Source organism: Triticum dicoccoides, chromosome 3A, assembly GCF_002162155.2.
Source record: "Triticum dicoccoides isolate Atlit2015 ecotype Zavitan chromosome 3A, WEW_v2.0, whole genome shotgun sequence".
Lineage (NCBI taxonomy): Eukaryota > Viridiplantae > Streptophyta > Magnoliopsida > Poales > Poaceae > Triticum > Triticum dicoccoides.
In genome coordinates this window covers 511,433,897-511,454,410 of record NC_041384.1, presented here as the reverse complement: position 1 = coordinate 511,454,410, position 20,514 = coordinate 511,433,897, and positions in this window count along the sequence as shown.

The following is a 20,514-nucleotide window of genomic DNA, read 5'->3' as shown; positions in this document are numbered from 1 at the left end:
ATCGTTTATATCTGGGTGGGTGGGTGGATTTAAGTCCAGACCTTGACCCAATCTGAGACCCGGGGGCGGGGGAGTCTCCGATCTTGGAAGTTCGGGCTCTGGGATGTTGCCTCACAGGTTCGGCATGCTGCCTGATTCGAGGTTAAGGGTTAGGGCAATGTCCTCACGTGGACGGGTATCCGGCTCGGAGAGCTTCGGGAATCTGGACATAGTTCATCCTCAGGATAGAGGAAGAATCGCCGCATTGCTCCTCCACTACCGCTATCTGATGGGTGACCGGCGGAGAGTTAATCTCCCTTTGGTCAGGTTTAAGCCCGATCCGATCATGGTCCATAGCGACTCCCAGAGCAGCGATGCGATCCAAGAGCTCGTTCAAAGAGGAGAGCTCCATTGGATCCATCTGTTCGGTGAATTTCGAGCCGATGTGGAGGCTATTTTTGATGACCTAAGAAGTCATCGTCGGCGCAGCGGCCGAGCGGGCGGTCATGACGAAGCCGCCTAGTCGGAGATTTGGCCTACAGCCAGGGCTCCCCCCAGAGGTGATGTTGTTCTTGACAACGAGACGAGCCATCCCTCCTTATGATGACGACATAGTGGAACTCTCAATGAAAGCACCAATGTCGGTGTCAAAACCGGTGGATCTCGGGTAGGGGGTCTCGAACTGTGCGTCTAAGGCGGATGGTAACAGGAGGCGGGGGACACGATGTTTACCCAGGTTCGGGCCCTCTTGATGGAGGTAATACCTTATGTCCTGCTTGATTGATATTGATGATATGAGTATTACAAGAGTTGATCTACCATGAGATCGTAGAGGCTAAACCCTAGAAGCTAGCCTATGGTATGATTGTTGTTGTCCTACGGACTAAACCCTCCGGTTTATATAGACACCGGGGGGATAGGGTTACACAGAGTCGGTTACAAGGGAGGAGATCTACATATCCGTGTTGCCAAGCTTGCCTTGCACGCCAAGGTGAGTCCCATCCAGACACGGGACGAAGTCTTCAATCTTGTATCTTCATAGTCCAATAGTCCGGCCAAAGGGTATAGTCCGGCATTCCAGAGACCCCCTAATCCAGGACTCCCTCAGTCGCTTTGGACCTACCCCTAGATCTATTTGAACTTTACAAATCTGATCCTGAGGAGAGCTACAATCAGCACAAGACCAGAATCCAATGGATCCGAAGATATTGGGCTGAACAGTGCTTCAAGTATAACTTCGGCACTCCTGAATACGCTGAAAAGAATGCCATCAAGCGCCCGTGGGGCGATATTCTTTACAAGAGTTTGCAACCCAAGATGAAGCCTGAAGCTATTGCCCAAGGCTTCTATCCTTGCATGGTCAGAGGACCTCAGCTAGAGAATGCTGACCCATCATCTCTTTGATGGTGCCGCGAAGATGATCTCTTCAAGCACAACTTTCAATTCACAAAGGAGTCAGCTGCCAAGAACAGGAAGGACTCAGACTCCACTTCAACCCTGGTCCGTCTGCTCCAAGGCCGGATGGCACATGTGACGCCAATCCTAATGTGATCGACCCCTTCAATAGCTTTGATGGGCTGCTCTCACATATTGCTGCTCAGAGGGCCACAGTAGAGCAATATGCTGATGATGCAGACTCTGAGGATGCACCTGCACCACCAAAGCAGAAGAAGAAGAAGTCAAAAGCTTCAAAGCCCTCTGCAGCACCAAAAGCTTCATCTGTGAAGATGTTGAAAACTGCACCTCCTAAACTCAGTGTGCAGTCTGAAGATCTATCTCGTGTCTCCAAGAAGACCAAGAAGCCCAAGAAGATTTCTGGGCATGACTTGACTCATGCTGCAGTTCTACGTAATGAAGACAACACCATTGATTTGTCAAGTGATGAAGATCTTGGTGATGAAGCTCTAGAAATGTTGATCAAGAGCAAGCAAGAGGCTGAGATCTTCCATGATGTGCCTCTATTTGATGCTGACATTCGGAACAACTTCATTGATGAATGGTTTGAGGACCAGAGCATCAACATTAATGATCTGTAGCTGCCAGTGGACATCAGCATCACATTACACGGAGCCATTTCCAATGAACTTGCCTTGGCTCTGAAAATCGTTGAGCTCAAGAACAAGATAAACTATGAGAAGGCACATTTCAAGAAGCACATGGCCAAGCTCAGTGTTGCTGATGTGCAAATCTTCAAGAAGATGATGAATGACCTCGACAAGAAGCGTGAAGAAGCCAAAGGCTCACGCAAGCGCATGAAGTACTATGCGCAGAAGTGTGTGCAAGTGCACAATGAAGCTCAGAAGAGAATGGCACTTGGGCATCCTAGCATCGACCCCAAGATGGCTGCCAAGAAAAAGAAGAAGTCTGCTCAAGCCATACCCGAAGCTCCAAGGCAGAACGACCAAGATTGTCTTCCCTACCAGCATGAGTGGCTCGAAGCCAAAGGTCCCCTCAGCAAGCTTCTAAATAGAAGAAGACAAGGCAAGCCGAAGCCGAAGCCGGGAAGAGGAAGCTCAAAGACACCTCTGATGATGCTCCCTCCAAGAAGTTGAAGACAAAGGCTTCAAAGTCTTCAAGAAAAGAGTGTACTGCTTCCCTAGAGCCCCCCATTGTTGAACCAATCTCTGTTGCTCTCCCTACCTCAGCCAACCGTGAGCGCCGCCTTGTGATCCATGAGCCTGCTTCCACAGAGGCTCCAGAAAGTGAAGAGATTCCAACTGTTGACCCCAACGCAGCTGAAGACATTGGTCATGAAGACAATGTGAATGATGATGAAGTCCTTCCTCAGCTTGAACCCAAGTCGATATCATCGCCTGCTCCCACGAGCAGTGAATTCATTGGCATTGGTCATCCCTGACGCCAATTGCTCAAGATGACTAATGGGTTGAGCAACAAGAACAAGACACCCCACTGCAAGATGATACCCCACGTACTCCACCAGCTCAAGTCAACACTCCGGTGCTTGATGATGATAACTACATGGACCAGACCACTCCCTCTCCAAAGGTGTCGCCAGCATTCCACAGGCTTAACAAAAGACTCAGGCCTCCGGTCTCCATGACAAGCATTCCAGAAGAGGATGTGCAACACACAAGCTCAGTAGCACGTCAAGTGTTCCCTGAAGCCATCCCTTCTGTGTCTACTTTCGAGTCTGAAGCTAGAGCCACTGAAGATATTCCGGCTGCATCAGTCGAAGAAGAAAAAAAGAAGAGAAAGAGGAAGAGAGAGAAGCTACTCCCCCTGCCAGTGATCTAGTCCAACCCGAAGAGGATGTGATCGTGCCCAACCCTCCAGTTGTTTAAGAAATTGAGGTTGAAAACAATGAGGCTGTCACCACTAAAGCCAATGACATAGTCATGGCCGAAGACAATGTGGAGCCTGACGCCAATGCTGCCAGTGACACCATTGTGCAGCCAATCACTTTAGAAGACGCCATTCCTCCACAAAGGCCTCATACAATGGAACGCGCGTTCAATCGTAGTGGCCAGTCATGGTTCCACCCACTACTTCCGGACCTCAGTATGATTATCATGTGGAGCAGAGGCCTCAGGTTCAGAAGGCAAAGCCAAGATTGCCAAGGCTTCCAAGTGTTGCCACGACTCAAGGCCCATTCAGTGTGCTCAGCTTCAAAGAGCACAACACATTCTTTGATAGCGCCAAGAACCAATACAAGCAGCCCAAAATCTCCTCTGACAGGTTTTGGAGCCATCAGCAGCGAAGCTATTACTCCTGCATCATATACAACCAGGACCGGATTTTTCCTCATAAGCGTCTGGATTGTGATGCTATGACTGGGCTTCCATGCCTTGAGGAGGCCCTTGACTGCTTCAGGGACATTGGGTTGCTTCCCTTTGTTACTGACAAGGGCACTGGAACGAAGAGCTTCTACTGCAATTCTATGCCACACTGCATATTGGAGGCTATAACAGGGATCCAAAGACTTGGATCCTTGAGTGGATGACAGGTGACGTTCATCATGAAGCCAAAGCTCAAGATATCATTGAGCTTACTTCCCTGCCCACTCCAGGTGACTTGTATGAACCTGGTTGTCAGCTTCATCAGAATGAACTGCAGAGCATATTCCAAAAGCCAGAGCCGAACATGAGCCAAATGTTGAGCATGATGAAGCCATTGTACCATGACGCCGTATACCGCAAGGAAATCTTTGCTCAAGACCTTGAGTACTTGCGACGCATAGTGTATCATATTCTGAGGCATTCTCTCTGGCCAATCAAAGGAAATTCCTCTGAAGCTAAACTTGAAGGTGCCATGAAGACATTGGTGTTCTATATTATCAATGGCATCAGATTCAACACTCAGGATTTCTTCATCAGACAGCTTGCAGCCTCTGGAATTGATCTTTTTGGACTGAAGTTCTGTGCTCCATGGGTGATGCGTTTGATCAAGCTTCATTCAACCATCAACTATCAATCTTCAGCGCGCAACCATGTTGTATTTCTGCCTGATGTTGATATGTCCATTGAAGCCATCTACCCCGAGCCAGCAAAGAAGCCACTATACCTTCAAAACACTGAATTCCAAAGCTTCACGCAGCTCATTGAAGGGATTCATGTGCCCCACTCCTGCTTATCCTCTGGCTGGCAACCTACATCTCCCGCATCCTGTCAATACTAAAGCCACAGCCAGCACCATTGCTCAAAGGCCTCAGAAGCGTTCCCGTGTCCTCAATGACCGCGAGCTTCTGGTTTCTCTACATCAAAAGCAGGATAGGCATCATGACTGGCTGAAGTGTCAAATGCAAAGTCTCTTGGTGGATGTTAATCGCATTCGCAACTTGGCCACCAAGAACTCCTTCGTTGCACATGAAGCCTATCGGCGGTCCTGGAAGAGCCTCACAATGCTCTGCTCTGAAGATGATCTTTGTGAAGATGGCTTCACCGAGAGCTTCAAGTTTGACTCCAGGCCTCCGCAAACTGCAAGCTGGCGTCGCACACCTTCCATTGAAGAGTCTGAACATTCATCTTCGGCTGCAATGTTGTTGCGAGAGTCGTCGATGAAGAAGATGATGCCACTTCACTAACTCTGGCTACACTGCACCATGATTCTGCTTCAGGACCGTCTGCACTGCCCAACTCCAACATCGACCCTGCATCAACATCTACTCCAACTGGGAACGAGTAGATCCTCTATGTCTGCAAACCTTTTTGGTCCTTACTGACAAAAGGGGGAGAAGCATATGAGGTTGATAGTCTTCAAGCGGGTCCATATGGGCTGGTTGCATTATTTTTTGCCAAGTTCCTACAACTCTCATTTTGAAACTATTTGGCTCATGAGTTGTAACACTTAAACTTGATGATCGTCTGCTACTTTTGCTGCTACTTTGTGATGCGATGATAAATTCCGCATGAAGTCATTCTGCAGACGACTATTTATCATCATGCATGTCGTTATCTTTGTTATTCTTATACATGCATGATGAATTGTCTTCGTAAGTTGAAGAGGATCTCCACAAATTAAAACCTGCCATGTGCATTTGCATTCAAAAGCAAACTACTTATATGCACATCTTTAGGGGAGCCTTTTGCAACTTATGAAGACAATGAATTTGATCTTTAACTTTCACATACTTTTATCCTCGTTGAAAACTTCAACCAGTTTGTCATCAATCACCAAAAAGGGGGAGATTGTAAGTGCATCTAGGCCACCCCTAGTTGGTTTTGGAGTATTGACGACAAACTTGGTTGAGGGACTAATGTGTTTGTGAGAATTGCAGGATAACACAGGTAGTAGTCCCTTATTGACTTAGTTTACCTACCAGAGATGACCCCTAAAAATGTGTGAAGACATTGAAGACAATGGTGGTTCGTGAAGACATTCACGATGAAGATTATGACATGTGAAGACATTCACTTGAAGAATGTGGAGTGCGAAGACATAGTTGTTTCGTTGTTTCCTTTTCTTCCTTGTCGAGTCATAGGAACCACCATACTGTTAAGTGGGGTCCAAGTGAACAAAGTCATAGTGACTGATGTGTTGCTCAACCAAAATCCTATGTCTTCGAGCGAAGACAATGAGAGCTAATCTTATCCAGAGCTCGATGAGTCAGCTTTGCTTGTAGCCCAAGTAAAGCTGTCACGTGTGTTTAAAATCCGACCGTTGGACACGTGTCGGTTCCTTAGTGACCCAGGGCCATTTTGGACACATCATGTCGGGTTGCATAGTGGCTATAAATAGCCCACCCTCTACACCGTAAATTGGTGGCTGCTCAGAGTTAGTGCATGGCTTTTGTCGTTTGAGAGCAACCCACCTCCGAAGCCTTTGAGAGAGAGATCCTTGCGAGGACAAAGCCCAAAACACCCAGAGCCAAAGAGTGTTAGGCATCACTAAAGTCTTTTTGTCTGCGTGACCTAAAGACTTGTTACACTTGAGGACTGTGAATCCTCCAGCCAGTTAGCCGTTGCGTTCTGAGCATCCAAGAGTCATTGTGGATCGCCGATGAACAAAGTCTGTGAAGGTTTGGAAGTTTACCTTGAAGACTTACCAAAGTGATTGGGCGAGGACTGGTTGTACTTAGCTCAAGGGGAATAAGGTGAAGACGCGGTCTTCTGAGTTCAATATCAGCCTCCCTAACCAGATGTATAGTTGTCGCAGCAACTAGAACTGGTCTACCAAATCCTTGTCTTCACCAAGCAACTGGTTCTATCCCCCACTTCCCTTTACTTTATTATTTGTCTTCGTGAAGTCATTGCTTGCTTGTCTAATCTGATTGACTTCACTGAGTGAAGACTACTTCCTGTTTGGCTTCATACTGTCTTCCATCCTGATCCATACTACCTAGCTGCTGATAGTCTTCATGCTTTCACTACATTGCTTACTTGACTATGGCTTGTCTAGTGCAGTCTATCTTCTACTGCATATCAATAGGTTCATTTCATCTGTTTGTCTTCAAAGACCTTGTGTTTTAAAGACTTTCTTAAAAATCGCCTATTCACCCCCCTCTAGTCGATAACTAGCACTTTCAAAAAGCGCAAAGGATTGGCTCTTCGCATTGCATGAAATGCTAGATGCTCCAGATTTTATTCGTGTTGTCGTAACTGCATGGGAAATATGGGAAGCAAGGAGGAAGGCAATTCATGAGGACATTTTTCAATCTCCACTTTCCATCGACGTTTTTATTAATAAGTACCTATCAGAGTTGGAAATAGTTAAGAAGAGAGGACAGAAGCAAGCAACACAAAGGGCACCATGCAGGTCATCTTGGGTGCCGCCAGTCCAAGGTAGTGTTAAAATCAATGTTGACGGGGCAGTGTCCATGAGGGGGAGGTATGGTGTAGTGGGAATAGACCAAACTGGTGCTTTTCTTGGGGCATCGGTGATTGTTTTCAAGCACATAACAGACCCTCAAACGCTAGAAGCTTTAGCTATAAGGGAAGCTTTGTCCCTAGTTGATGATCTATACACTCGACGCATTCATATTGCTTCAGACTGCAAGATAGGTGATGATTTGCATCATGGCAATTTAGCTGCTTATGGCGCGGTTCTTCATGAGATTTCTGACCGATCGTCAATCTTTCTTTCATGTAATATAGGTCATGAATTTAGGAGCTCAAACTACAAGGCTCACAACCTAGCGAAACACTCTCTTACTCCCGTGGTTGGCCACCAGTTTGGTTAGGCCATCCGGGAGATCTTTCATTAGTCCCTGTAAACATTGTGACAGTTTAATAAAAATTTCGCGAGGTTGTCTCGAAAAAAACTCATTGGTCGCTTATAAGCGATTGTTGCCTCGTGGGTGAGCCCTGATAAAAAAAGAGGAACGATCGTGGGTGCACTCCAGGCTGGGAGACGTTCATTGTGTTGTGTTTTGCATTGTTCGGTTAATTGAGATGAAAACCGAACCAACCGAATTCTATTCGGTTAGTAAACCTGAAAACCAAATTTTGTTGTGACAGTTTAAAAAGCCAAAAAAATCGGTTTATTCGGTTTCGACATCAGTTCAGCTTTCTATTCATCGGTTTTTATGCCCACCCCTAACGGCAAGGCAACAGGGCATGCCCAGGGGGTAGGCGCGCCCCGATGCCTTGTGGGCCCATCGTGGCTCCGTCTGACCTAATTCCACTTCAATAAATTCTCAAATATTGGAAAAGCAACAGAGAGCCACCCGAAACACCTTTTCCATCGCCACAAGCTTTTGTTCTTTCATGATCCCATCCGAAGGCATTTTCTGGTACTATGCCGGAGGGGAAATCAATCACGGAGGGCTTCTACATCATCCTTTCTACCTTTTGATGATGCGTGAGTAGTTCACCACAGACCTACGGGTCCATAGCTAGTAGCTAGATGACTTCTTCTCTCTCTTTGATATTCAATACAATGTTCTCCTCAGTGTTCTTGGAGTTATATTTGATGCAATCTTCTTCTGCAGTGTGTTTGCCGGGATTTGATAAATTGTGGTTTTATGATCTAAATATTCATGATAAACATTTTAGTCTTATCTACACTTATTTATGCATGATTGTTACAACTTTGTATTTCTCTCTGATCTATCCGTTTGGTTTGGCCAACTAGATTGATTTATCTTGCAATGGGAGAGGTGCTTTGTAATGGGTTCAATCTTACGGTGCTCTATATCCCAGTGACAAAGTAGGGGACAAGACACATATTTGTATTATTTCCATTAAGGATAAAATGATGGGGTTTATTCATATTGCTTGGATTTACTTTGTCTACACCATGCCATCTCACTTAAGGCGTTACTCTGTTTTATACTCCCTCCGTTCCTAAATATTTATATTTTTAGAGATTTCAAATGGACTACCACGTACGAATGTATGTAGACATATTTTAGAGTGTAGATTCACTCATTTTGCTCCATATCTAGTAACTTGTTGAAATCTCTAGAGAGACAATTATTTAGGAATGGAGGGAGTACTTAATTACTCTAGATGCATGTTGTATAGTGGTTGATGAGTGGAGTAATAGTAGTATATGCAAGCAGGAGTCAGTCTAGTTGTCTTGGATGTGATGCCTATGTACATGATCATTTCCTTGAATATGTTCATAACTATGCGCTTTTCTATCAATTGCCCAATAGTAATTTGTGCACCCACCGTATGTTATATGCTCGAGAGAGAAACCTTTAGGGAAAACTATGCCCTGGGTCTACCTTTATCATATATAAAACACAAAAATACCTTGCTGGAATTTTATTTCCTTTTTTGCAATTTACTTTATCTATCTACCACTACAATATTTGATCTTTGCAAATAACCGCCAAGGGGATTGACAACCTTCTTGTTTGCATTGGGCGCAAGTATTTGCTTTTGTGTGTGCAGGTGCTGCTAACGAGGTTCTGCGTGGTTCTCCTACAAAATTGATAAGCTTGGTTCTTAACCGAGAGAAATATTTATCTCTACTATACTTCATCTCGTCTCCTCTTCGAGGAAATCGTAACGCAGCTCACAAGTAGCAGGAAGAATTTCTGGTGTTGTTGCCCGGGAGACATCATCAAAAATCATATCAAGTACCTTCGCACAAACTATCATATACTTGATATTATTTTTATTTGCTTTTTCATATGCATTTGCCCCTCGTTTTCATTTTCCCCACTTCTATGTTTTTTACAAAAACACAAAAATATTTTTGTTTGCTAGCTTTATCGCTATGTCTCAAGAAAACACTAAGTTGTATGAATTTTCCAATACTAATAATAATGATTTTATTAGTACTCCAATTGCTCCTCCTGCCACTAGTGTAGAGTCATGTGATATTAATGCCGCTTTGCCGAATCTTGTAATGGAAGAGCAATTTTCTAGAAGTCTTAATGAAGATGCTACAATTTTCAAGGGCACCCCGAAAGAGCTCCAACTGGTAAGAAGGTAAATTATGTCGAAGAAATTAATACTTTGAGTGATAAAATGGATGCTCTTATGAAATTGGTTGCTAGCAAAAATGCTCATGTTGATCCTAATGATGTACTACTATCTACTTTGGTTGAGTAAAATAACTATGCTATTGATGTGAATTTTTTCTCTAGAAACAATTTCAATAACAATGCTTATAGAGGTAATTTTAATGCTAGATTATATCCTAAAAATTCCTCTAATAATTATGGTAATTCCTATGGAAATTCTTATAATAATAATAATAATAATAATAATAATAATAATAATAATAATAATAATAATAATAATAGGATACCTACTGATCTTGAGAACAATATTAAGGAATTCATCAATTCTCAAAAGATTTTTAGTACCATGGTTGAAGTAAAATTGAATAAAGTTGATGATATGGCTAGAAACATGGATATAATTGTGCATGATGTGGAAACTCTTAAATCTAAAAAAATTCCACCCAAGCATGATATTAGTGATTATATTAAAGCTATATATGTCTCCATTAATGAAAGCAAATGGAGAACCGCTACGTTGAGAGCCAAGCGAGAATTCCTAGAAAAAGTGATTCTGCTCGATTTTTACCATAATCATGATGAAGATATTAAAATGATTGGTGTCTCACCTATTGAATATTTGTTTATTAATATAAAACTTGATGAGAAAGGGACTAGAGATGAGTGAACTTTAGCTAGAAGGTGTCCCAATTGTTCGAGGGGTGATGATCTTAATGATAAAAGTGATAAAAGTGGGTTTGGAGAGGTCAAAACCTTAAATAGTGATGTGCCCACTACTTGGGATTACAAGGACTTTAATTATGATAATTGTTCTTTAACTGAGTGTATTTCCTTGTTGCAATCCATGATAAATTCATCCAATGCTTATGAACAAAATAAATCTTTTACTAAACATATTGTAGAAGCTATGATGAAAGCTCATGAAGAAAAGCTAGAGCTGGAGGTTTCAATACCTAGGAAGTTATATTATGAATGGGAATCTACTATTAAAGTAAATATTAAATATTATGAATGTAATGCTTTATGTGATTTGGGTGCTAGCGTGTCCACAAAACCAAAATGTTTATGTGATGTGCTAGGCCTTACCGATATGGATGAATGTTCCCTTAATTTGCATTTAGCAGATTCCACTATTAAGAAACCATTGGGTAGAATAAATGATGTGCTTATTCTCGCTAATAGAAATTATGTGCCTATGGATTTCATTGTGCTTGATATTGATTGCAATTCGTCTTGTCCTGTAATACTTGGTAGGCCTTTTCTACGAACCATAAGTGCTATTATTGATACGAAAGAAGGTAATATAAGATTCCAATTTTCATTAAATAAAGGAATGGAGCACTTCCCTAGAAAGAGAATTAAGCCACCATATTTAGGACAGTAAACCGAGCCTAAAGCGAGTCCTCTCACACATTTGGTAATTTCAGCCGTCTATTTTGCTGATTCAGACGTTTCTAGCCGTCAGATCTGCAGTATCTAGCGACCTCTAGCCCACCTTTTGATTCCTGGCCCAACTATCCTAAGGGGCTGCTACTCCAAGAGAAAAAACGGAAGCCTCTAGTAAACTGGGCTGATTTTCTAATACCATATATCTAACCGAGCGGTTCAGAGCAATCTATTGCTGCGCTTGTTGAGGGAGTCCTGGATTAGGGGGTATCCGGACAGCCGGACTATATCCTTTGGCCGGACTGTTGGACTATGAAGATACAAGATTGAAGACTTCGTCCCGTGTCCGGATGGGACTCTCCTTGGCGTGGAAGGCAAGCTTGGCAATACGGATATGTAGATCTCCTTCCTTGTGACCGACTCTGTGTAACCCTAGCCCCCTCCGGTGTCTATATAAATCGGAGGGTTTAGTCCGTAGAACAACAACAATCATACCATAGGCTAGCTTCTAGGGTTTAGCCTCTTCGATCTCGTGGTAGATCAACTCTTGTAATACTCATATCATCAAGATCAATCAAGGAGGAGTAGGGTTTTACCTCCATTGAGAGGGCCCGAACCTGGGTAAAAACATCGTGTCCCCCGTCTCCTGTTACCATCCGCCTAGACGCACAGTTCAGGAACCCCTACCCGAGATCCGCCGGTTTTGACACCGACATTGGTGCTTTCATTGAGAGTTCCTCTGTGTCGTCATAGTTAGGCTGGATGGCCCCTTCAATCATCGATAGCGATGTAGTCCAGGGTGAGACTTTCCTCCCCGGACAGATCTTTGTATTCGGCGGTTCCGCACTGCGGGCCAACTCGCTTGGCCATCTGGAGCAGATCGAGAGTTACGCCCCTGGCCACCAGGTCAGGTTTGGAAGCATAAACCACATGGCCGACATCCATGGAGAATTGATCTTCGGCAGATTCGAGCCCTTGCCGAGTGTGCCACACGGTCACGATGAGCACGATTTAGCTCTACCATCGGACAGTGTTCGGGAGATTGCACCGGCGACCATTCCGACCCTCAATTCGGAGCCCATTGCGCCATCCAAGGACAAGTGGATAGACCCTGTCACGGAGGCCGCATCTTCAGCGGCGATCGAGCCAAATACCGACCTTACCCTTCACGGGAGCCATGATGCCGAACTGCCGGACTCTTCCCCGGCCACGGACTCCGAACCGCCTGCGCCCGTGCCTATCGAATCCGACTGGGCGCCGATCATGGAGTTCACCTCCGTGGATATCTTTCAGCACTCGCCCTTCGGCGACATGCTGAATTCATTAAAGTCTCTCTCCTTGTCAGGAGAGTCTTGGCCGAACTATGTCCGGCAGGATTGGGATGCGGATGACGAAGAAATTCGCCACGCACTCACCACCCACTTAGTAGCCACTGTCGACGAGTTGACCGACATGCTCGACTTCGACTTTGAAGACATCGACGCTATGGACGACGATGCAGGAGATGAACAGGAGCCACTGCCCACAGGGCACTGGACGCCCACTTCATCATATGATGTATACATGGTGTACACACCCAAAGAAAACGACGACGAGGAACGGAAGGACGCAACAAAGGATCGATCCCTCGAGAAGCAGTCAAAGCGGCGGTGTAAGCGCCGCTCCAAATCCCGCCTCAGCAGAAACAACGGTCATATAGACCCAGCGATAGAGTAGGGTGAGCCAGTGGACGACGAACACGGCATTGAAGCACCATCCGACCACGGCAACACGGAGAATCAAACCGAACAACCCGACTCCAGCGAAGATAACCGTCTGGATGACATCACACCGGATAGGCACCCGGAGCAACAGAATACCCATCAAAGGCTTGTTGCCACTGCGAGGAGTCTGAAAAAGCAGAAGCAAAGGCTCAGGGCTGCACAAGACACACTCAGAATTACATGGAGTGAAGTACTCAACACTGCAGCAAAGTACAGTGGTAGTCGCCACACAAAGAGCTACCCGAAGCGAAAGCTGCTACCTGAATTGGATGAGGAGGCATTAGATCCCCCGCAATCAAAAAACAAAATAGCCATCCAGTCGGATAGACGACCTCGTGGCCAACATAGAGCGGCAAACGACACCGCACACAAGCCAGTACGCGATCCACGTGAGGGCTCGCATCAAAAGGATGGTGCAACCAGATCCATCTACGGGCCAAGCAAGTGCGCTCCAGCATGCAATGCAACACAACAAAAATCCGAACACCACGGTACACCCAAATACAGGAGTGTCGCACACCCCCTATGTTTCACCGATTAGGTGCTGGACCATGAATTTCCAGAGATTCAAACCCGTAAACATAGAGGCGTACGACGGAATGACAGACTCTGGGGTCTGGATTGAGGACTACATCCTCCATATCCACATGGCTTGAGGAGACGATATCCACGCCATCAAGTACTTACCCCTCAAGCTCAAAGGGCCAGCTCGGCACTGGTTTAAAAGCCTCCCCGAAAACTCCATTGGAAGCTGGGAAGAGCTTGAAGACGCTTTTCGGGCAAATTTTCAAGGGACCTATGTCCGACCACCGGATGCAGACGATTTAAGTCATATAACTCAACAGCCCGGAGAGTCAGCCCGAAAGCTTTGGAACAGGTTTCTCACTAAAAAGAACCAAATAGTAGACTGTCCGGACGCCGAAGCCTTAGCAGCTTTCAAGCACAGTGTTTGAGACAAATGGCTTGCCAGACACCTCGGCCAAAAAAGCCGAGGACAATGGCAGCATTAACAAGCCTCATGACCCGCTTTTGCGCGGGCGAGGACAGCTGGTTAGCCCGATGCAGCACCAGCGACCCAAGTACATCCGAAGTCAGGGACGGAAACGGGAAGCCACGACGCAAAAAATACAAGCGCCGGAATAAAGAAGATAGCCCGAAGAGCACGGCGGTAAATGCCGGATTCAGAAGCTCTCGGCCAGGTCAGCAAAAGCTGCCCTCCAAAGGCAACAGAGACGAACTGTCCAGCCTGAACAAGATTTTGGACAAACTATGTCAGATCCACAGCACCCCCGATAAACCTGCAAATCATACCCATAGAGAATGTTGGGTATTCAAGCAGTCCGGCAAACTCAACGCCGAACACAAGGGGCAAGATACACCAAGCGAAGACGAGGACGAGCCTCGCAAGCAAAGCACTGGGGAACAGAAGAAATTCCCACCAGAAGTCAAAACAGTAAACGTGCTACACGTGATGAAGGGGAGAAACAAAGCGGCACTCCTAGAGACACATGCCCCAGGGCCTATCACCGCGGAGTTCTGCCACTGGTCATCCAAACCGATCACCTTTGACCATCGGGATTACTCGGCAAGTATCCGGCATGCAGGATGGGCCGCCTTGGTGTTAGACCCGATAATTGACGGATACCACTTCACACGAGTCCTGATGGACGGCGGCAGTAGTTTAAACCTGATATATCAGGACACAGTCTGCAAAATGGGGATAGACCCAACAAAAATCAGCCGTAGCAATACTACCTTTAAAGGAGTAACGCCAGGCCAAGAAGCCCATTGCACGGGCTCCCTACTACTAGAGGTTATATTCGGCTTTCCCGATAACTTCCGCAGCGAAAAGTTAACCTTCCACATCGCTCCGTTCCAAAGTGGCTATCAAGCACTACTCGAACGCGAAGCTTTTGCTCGCTTTAATGCAATACCGCATTATGCTTCCCTCATGCTTAAGATGCCCGGTCCACGTGGCATCATTAAAGTAAATGGAAATATTGAGCGCTCCTTGCGCGCGGAAGACCGTGCGGCTACCTTGGCAGCCGCACACTAAACGGCCTCACCAACTAGAGCATCTGACGGGTCATTAAGACCACAGACGCGGTTAGACGAGTCCGGTGTAGCTGTATATAATTGATACATGTTTGATGGCTATACCCCTATAACAATACAAGGGCCTCAACGCGTGTAAACAAGGGACAATTAGGCTCAACTTTACTCATCTTAAACTGAACATGGTTTATTTAGTATAACTTACCTTTTGCACGACAACTTTTCAGCTAAGTTCCTCTCTTTTACAGATGACCATCGTGCTACACCCGTCCAGGATACGGCACAACAGAGACACAGGCGTAGACGTGCAGCAGGGACCCATTCCAAGGATTCTTTTTAGATTAAGACCCTGCGTAAACCTTTTTTACTGTCTCTTGTTGATACACATCCCCCGGATTCTCAGTACAATTGAGAAGGATGCTGATGTATTGGCATGTGGCCATGTCAGAATATTGCACGTACCTGGACACCAGGGGCTTATTACAAAGGGCACTATTTAGCCCGGTTTACATCATAAAGACCGAATACCTTAGGGAGTGTTCGGCGTCGCGAGTTTGGCCTTATATGCATCAGCTCCGAATCATGTCTTTGGTCAAATGTTGGGTTTGCCCGGCTCCTGTGTTTTGCTGCCTTACGTTCCTCTCTATCGGCTAAGGCGGCACCAGGAGAACTACTGCGATTGTGCCCTGGTTCATCCGGACGAGCACCTTAGTAGAGAAAGCCGAAAAATGACTGTCATGATATAGCGTGAGACTGGTCAACCACTTGATGACCTAGCAGAATCTTCGGGATTCCTCCGCCTTAACGAAGGGTCGTTTCCCGGCCAGGCATGTATGCGCCCCGAATTCGGATGAGCGCGGAGCCACCAGGGGCTATATAGTAGCCCCACTGTCAAACTCCTCTGGCTAAGTGAAAGTGTTAAAGCATTATAGTATGATTGCCTAGTTCGCAGCGCTATCACCTCCTTAATGGACCAAGACATTGGATCAAGTGTGAACATGCGTCTTCTGCGAGCACCCTCGCATCATATGCGTGGGGGCTGAAGCCGACGACTGCCATCTTTCAGTTTATATACATATATACATAAACGGCCGCACAGGAGGTATTATAATTCTTTCAGGCACAAGTATAAAATAGCCTTTACAATTCAGTAAAACATTGTTTTTCAATGGGAATACATGTCATTAGAACATAGTATTCTTCGAGCACTACGCTTCTATTGAACGAGTGCCCTCAAGAACTTCTCGAAAGTAGTCCTCGGCTGGTACTCGGCTCTCGTCCGAATCTTGGGCTGCAATGGCGGTGGCCTCCATCTCCGCCTAGTATGTCTTCACACGGGCAAGGGCCATCTGCGCACCCTCTACGCACGCTGACCTCTTCATCGCGATGATGTGCGGCACTGCACCAAGGAACTGCTGCACCAAACTAAAATAACTGTTCGGCTTTGGCCTTTCCGGCAACAGATGATCCACAACAGACCTCATGGCGAGTCTGGACCACCTATTCAGCTCGGCCCATTCGGCCAACCGACCAGTCAATGGAAGCGGACGCTCTGGAACATTAAATTGTGACCAGAACAGCTTTTCCACTTCGCGATCTTTTTGATCTTGGAAGTATTCGGCCGCATCGGCAGCACTCGCCGCTAAGTCCAGATATGCGTCCGCAGAACTCCACAGCCGGTCCAAAGGGGCGTACCTAGGATCTCCGAACTTCATCTGCAGCATAAAGGGCTTCCCAGCCACGATATCTCCGGCTTGACGCAGCTCCTCCTTCATCGCTCTCATTGCAGAGCGTGTGTCTTTGGTCGCCATCGTGGCCTTCTACGAGTTTGTCCTCTTCGCTCGATCTTCCTTTTCAAGAAGCTCGTAACAGTCAGCGGCATTCTTCAATTCCACAGCCATCCTGGCTATTTCCTCCTTGCTTTGGTAGTGAGCCACCTGTTCGGCTTTCAGCTCCTTGATTGCCTTTAGGGCAGCCGCATCGCTTTTCCTGGCTTGTTCTTTGGCTCAGCCAAGTTCCGCCCGAAGGTTCTCCACGGCCGCAGCTTCATCTGCATTAACTCACATGTTATAGATACTGGCATCATGCTCCTCTTCCCATGTGTCACTAGAGAATCACATACCATGTGCCTCGTCAAGCCGCTTGTTGACAAGTATGATGTCGGTGTCTGCCACGTCAAGCTGCCGCTTTAGCTTGGCAAACTCATCAGTCCGGCTGGCCACCGGACCCTCCGCCACCTTCATATTAAGGCGGCACGATTATTCCTGGGACTATGATCCTCTATGCGCCGTCGTCTTCGACAGCACCCAGAGTCTCAGGGGCTACTATCTACACAGGGCACATCTAAAAAAGTGCGGTACTATCAAAAATGTACATCATTTCGCATACCTCAAAACCCGTCAGTAGAATCATAAAGGCTTCATGCAACCCGCTTTCGGCGGACGAAATCCTTTCAATCACCGTACCCATCAATGTGCGGTGCTCTTCTGAGATAGCCGCTCGCTCTAGCAGATCCCTCAGTACGTCCGGCCGCACACCAGACGGTGCCGGACTCTTTCGATTGCTCTCTTCAAGAGCCGGATACTGAGGACTTCGGGTGGCCATAGGATTGCCTTCTGGCCTTGCCCGATCAGGAGAAACCCTCCGCGACGACACCTTGGGGTCGCCCTCCTCATGAGGCGGTATGGCAGGGGGAGGCCTTTCGCTGTCCATCATCTCTGGAAGAAGATCCCCTGAAGACGAGCTCTGCTAAGAAGGGCTAAGATCCGAACTGCAAGACAAATGCTTCGGTTATTTTCCTCAGAAGTAAAGCAAGGTATTTTCATTATTAAGTACCCTTTTACTTACAGCTCGATGGAGGGCTGATCCCCTTGAGGGTATAGTGCGGCCGGGGTAGCCCCCGGGGCAGGACCCTCCGACGAAGATTTCTTCCCCCATTTGGAGACCATTGTCTCCGGGTCCTCGGAGGCGGTCCTCTTCCTTCCCTGGGGAGAGGAAGTTTCAGTCCCTCCTTCCCGGCTAACCTCCTTCGAGGAGGCGCTAGCCTCCTTGTTCCCCCCTTTATATTCTCCTAAGGGCGCTTGATAAGGCGCGATCTCTAGCATCCTGGTTAGCACGGGATTTGGTGAGGTCTCAGGGAGGGGGGCGGACACCTGATCAACTTTGCCTTCGCTATCCAATCCTGGTCAAAGAGTGGCTTTTTTAGGGCGACGTTGTGATAAATAAACGGACAGTGTGTTCGGATGTGGGGCTACTTACTTGGGTATCTAGGCGATTGCAGCTCAGACCTGCATCCTTAGTGATGTCCGGACACATTATTTGTGGTCCGAAGAACAATTTCTACATCTCCTCGGGCGTCATGCCGAGGAAGTGTTGGATAGTTCGTGGTCCCTCTGGGTTGAACTCCCACATGCGGAGGGGACGGCGTTTGCAAGGCTGGACTCGACGAACTAGCATAACTTGCACTACCATAACCAGACTAAAATCTCTCTCAAAGAGATCTCGGATATGGCTTTGCAGTATTGGCACATCCTTGGCTGGACCCCAGCTCAGCCCCCTGCTGATCCATGACATCAGTTGTGGTGGGGGCCTGAGCGAAAGGTGGGGGTAGCTACCCACTTGGCACTTCGGGGAGCTGTGATGTAGAACCACTCCCGCTGCCACAATCTGGACACCTCTGTGAAGCTACCCTCAGGCCATGGAGCATCAGCGATTTTGCTTATTGAAGCGCCTCTGCACGCTGCGTGCTGCCCCTCGGTCATCTTCAGCTTCATATCAAAGGTCTTGAGCCATAGGCCAAAGTGAGGCCTAATGCGGAGGAAGGCCTCACATGCGACAATAAATGATGAAATGTGAAGAAGCGAATCCGGGGCCAGATCATGAAAATCTAGCCCATAATAGAACATAAGACCCCTAACAAAGGGATCCAGAGCGAGGCCTAGTCCTTGGAGGAAGTGGGAGACGAACACGATGCTCTCATTGGGTTCGGGAGTAGGGACGACTTGCCCTCGGGCAGGCAGCCAATGCGAAATTTCGGCGGTCAGATATCTGGCCTCTCTCAACTTCTTGATGTCCTCCTCCATGACGGAGTAAGGCATCCACCGACCTTGAAGGTTGGATCCGGACATAGTTGAAGGTCCAAAGTGCCTAAACCCGAGCTTTGGGTGTTGGAACTCGAGGCGGGAGGCGGATTCGATTAAGATCGAGAGGAAAAGGCCTTGTCCCCTTTATAAAGAGGGTGAATATCAAGCGTCCTCCTCGTGGCCGTTTGGGACTTGCCTAAGATATAGGAGTCCTACCCATAGACACGTTGGGTTACCCACGTCTATATTGATGAGAATCCCGTGATAAAGGGGACACGATCTCTGCTTCGACAAGACGTGCCAAGGAAACCGCCTCGGGAAACATGCTGAGATGGGTTATGAAAAATGATTCGAATAAAGACCTGGCTGTGGTGTGATGTCACACTACGGGGTACGTCAGCAAATTAGATTTGTGGAAATATTATTCTCTCTATGGTGGTATGTGGAACTCGTTTTGCAGAGCCGGACACGATCCTCGTGTTCAAAATCTTCTACAAAGTATTCGGAGGAGGAACCCGCCTTGCAATGCCGAAGACAATCTGCGCGCCGGACTCATCATCATTGAAGCCTGGTTCAGGGGCTACTGAGGGAGTCCTGGATTAGGGGGTATCCGGATAGCCGGACTATATCCTTTGGCCGGACTGTTGGACTATGAAGATACAAGATTGAAAACTTCGTCCCGTGTCCGGATGGGACTCTCCTTGGCGTGGAAGGCAAGCTTGGCAATACGAATATGTAGATATCCTTCCTTGTAACCGACTCTGTGTAACCCTAGCCCCCTCCGGTGTCTATATAAACTGGAGGGTTTAGTCCGTAGAACAACAACAATCATACCATAGGCTAGCTTCTAGGGTTTAGACTCTTTGATCTCGTGGTAGATCAACTCTTGTAATACTCATATCATCAAGATCAATCAAGCAGGAGTAGGGTTTTACCTCCATCGAGAGGGCCCGAACCTGGGTAAAAACGTTGTGTCCCCCGTCTCATGTTACCATCCGCCTAGACGCACAGTTCGAGACCCCCTACCCGAGATCCGCCGGTTTTGACACCGACACTCGTTAACAAAAAAATGTTCGCTCGAGGGGATCCAGTGTGACGCCCGGATAATTAAGCTACAATGATCCCACGCTAATGGTGCCACGTCACCACGGATTCTGCTGCTAATCTATTGTTAGATCAAAACCGGTCCAAAATTCAAATTCAAAGTTTGGTAAATAATAAAAGTTTTCAAACATTAAAATAAAAATGTTCGGGTAAGCACATTTTTATTTAAAAAGGCCTAAATAATTTAAAATGATTTAAAACAGAAAAGTAAATAAATAAAATAAAAGAAAATACAAAAGAGAAAAACTAAACTAACAAAAAAACAAACAAA